We start from the raw sequence: 3,349 nt of genomic DNA, 5'->3' as shown, positions 1-3,349 counted from the left end.
ATATAGAGTTGGATCCTGCTTCATTGAACCCACTGGGAGAATGCCCAGGACTTTGGTGGGATGAGGATCACAGCCTTTAGAGGGAGCGCCTGGCTTACGAGGGTCAGGTGTCATGAAGTCAATTCTTTGTGTTAGGAAAGTTGTAATTTCCTTTTAAAGCTCAGTGACTCATTGAATCATGGCTGTGAACAATCCCACAGGATTTCCTTAGATTTGTGATAGCTGAAGGTAAGCTTGGAATGGCGCCCCTGGAAAATTTCTTCGTTCAGGGACCTGATCCATCTCATTTTCAAGTCAGTAACTAAACTTTTGTTTACCACTATAATGCAGATCAAGAGGGTTGTGTAATCATGGGGCCTGTTCCTGCATCAGCCTTTGATAAACCAGTGGAAAGGGCTACCTGAAAAGAATCTGTTGAAATGTGGAATCTGGAGTCATAAAGAATTCATAAAGCTCAATGACCTAATTTCACAGCAAAGAAAGAGGCTAGAGGAGCCCTTTGTTTCTTCATAGTCTCATAAAAGTAGTTTTGCTTCTCAAAATTACCCACCTTCTAAAATTCATTTACTGCTGTTTTAGGTGTAATTCTGGACAAGCTGAGTGAAAGAGTGAAATTTTCATCCACTTGGACAATCCTTTATCTAGGAGTTAAGCTTCCCTGTTGCAAGGAGAAGAACATATCGTGGCAGTCAATCACAGATGAGTGAGCTTTTAGATAAGGCCTTTCCTATAATACACCCGTAACACTTTATTTTCCTCTTGTTGTACTGGAACTGACCTCCCCACTTGGGTGAGTGTCGTGGAGGCAGAGATAGGGACTGTGCCGTGCTGCTTGGCTGACACACATTTCAGAGCAACACATTCCAGCAGATGAACCCATTTGCACAGTTGAGTGATCTAAACTTAGAAAGCTAATTTCTCTAATTACAAAGTGAGACTGAACTCCTATAAAGCTTTTCATCACCTGAGTGGAATGGGAATTGCACTTCCATAATCATTTCATGTTTAGAAACTAATTAGAAAGCGTTTTGTGGGGAGGCCACACCCCGGGTTAGACTATTTCACAAACGGATTGGGAGAGGACACTACCTCTGATGAGAAAGTTGAGCAAGCAGCAGAGGTTAGGAGAAGGAGTAGAGCTTACCAAACACTGAGCAGTGCATGCCTACGACCACAAAAGCTGCAAGTTTTTTTAGAGTCAGGCCATTTCTTAAAGCTGTATCCTGAGGCAAGCTTTCCAAATGTGATGAAAGATTCTGGAGAAGGTGCTCCAGTGACCAGAGACCCAAATCCAGTTTGCTGCTACAAGCACTTACTTTCCTCTTTCCCTGGAGCACATTGGTTAAGAGAATGAAAATTTCAAAGCCCCATTGTGCATATTTTGCATGTGCATTTTGTGACTTTGAAATTCCCACCTTAGTTTTCTGTATCTTATCTCCCCAGACTGCAAATGAGGAACTAAATCTTATTCAGAGGATATTCTGAGAACAATAAAAACTAAAGACTCTGGGATGCTCAGAAATGGCTGTAGTAAGAACCAGTAAAGTCCCTGAAAGAGTTAAAAGTTGTAGAGCTAAAAAATGTCTATTCTAGAACTTTTAAGTTTTATCCAGCTGTAATTAACTGAATCCATAACATTATTGCTTTCTGTCACAGCTTAAAATTGAAACCTTACTCTGTTACAGAGAACAGTAGTTTCTCCTTCAGTTTCCTTTATTTATATGCATATAAAGCCTGCTTTCTGGTTGTTCCTCTGTTAATCCTTCAGGAATCAGATGCCTACACCTTAACCTGTGAACCCCACTGCTTTGTCCTTCAGTTATCCTCCCCAGTGGTGGGGTTCCTGTACACCAGTGATTTGATCTCAAATCCCTGCTTTCTAAAAACAGGGGAGAGCTGAGACTACAGTTTTAGGTCTGAGCAGGGGTACAGCTTATCAAGCTAGAGTAGCTTCCAGTAGGTGCAAAGACTGTGACACTGAGCAGTGCTGGCACATCTGTCACAGACAAGATGACACTTTCATTTGATAAGCAGTAACCTCAGCTATTCTTGTCAGTCGTAGAAAAGGCTGTGCTTGAAACCTAGGCTGAGCCCCATCTCCAATGAAGAATGAATTGTAAGCTTTTAAGGGAGCTCCAAGTTTCTAGGAGGGCTTTCCTCACAGCCTTCTGCAAGGGTGCTTCATTTAGCTAATTTTAGTGAGTGCTCAGATCAAGTTTCATTTTATTGTTATGAAAGCATCAAAAAGCCTGCAGTGTTGTTTTCATGTACACTGCTTTCTCTTCATTGTTCAATGCATGTGTTCAATATGTTCTCAATCACCAACTACCCCAAGGGTGCAAGACTGAAGCATACAGGGGTGTCATTTAGCTTAAGGAAATGACTAAAAAAAGAGCTGTGATTAGGAAATTTAAATTTGGGTGTTCAATATATGACTTCTTGCCTTTGCCCACCATTATTCCATGGCTGATCTAATATTCTGGACCTTGAGTTTGCTTAGTCCTGCATGGGGGATATAGAAGGAATCGCTTCATTTGGTAGGAAGTAGTATCTAGATGCATTAGAATTGCTAAAATCCAGATTCTTAAGTAACTTGCTGGAATGGCAAGTGTATTGAGCCTCAGAACTGGGTGAATGGGAGCAACCCTGCTGATCTACAGGGAAAATGTTTCTCTGGGGAGTTAGGGGTATATAACATGGCACAATGGCCTGTGTTGATGGCACTGCCTGCTCCCTGGCAGAAGGAACCTTTTTGTATCAGCTAAATACTTTTAGATAAAGCACAGGCCCCAGAGGGTGGCTAGCATCCTTGGTGGTACAGATAAAGACAAGGTCCTAAGTAAAGGGGCTAAAAATGGCTTTCCCCATGTCCATCCTTTACACAGGAATTAAAAAACCCCAACATTGACCATTCTGCATGTTGCAACATGTGGATGTTATCTGTATTTGCATTGAGGGCTTGTGTGTCATTGATCATACAGTGGGAGATGTGACAGGACTGTATGTCAGAGCCAGCAGCATTCAGAATAGGCTGAGCCCACTCTGATTTGGGAGTGTTGGTGTTGAAACACTGCATTTTGAATATGGTCCATCTCAACTGCAGCAGTTCATCGCTTTAGACTGTCCCAGTCCCACTCTGGAGTTACCTGTGGTCAAAATGCCTGCAACTGCTAGCAGGAGAGTGGAAACAAGAGTGAATGAGAAGGAATGAAATAATAATAATATGCTAGGTGCCTCATGGAGAGATGGCAAATAAAAGGCCCTATTCTGGAGAGTATGAGCAAGATACAGCGTCCTGTCACCTGCCTCTCTGATTAAAGGATTTTTTTGCTCTTTCCACAGAACCTGG

The sequence above is a fragment of the Lathamus discolor genome, chromosome 5 (genome assembly GCF_037157495.1).
Source record: "Lathamus discolor isolate bLatDis1 chromosome 5, bLatDis1.hap1, whole genome shotgun sequence".
Taxonomy (NCBI): domain Eukaryota; kingdom Metazoa; phylum Chordata; class Aves; order Psittaciformes; family Psittacidae; genus Lathamus; species Lathamus discolor.
Note: the sequence above shows the minus strand (reverse complement) of the source record.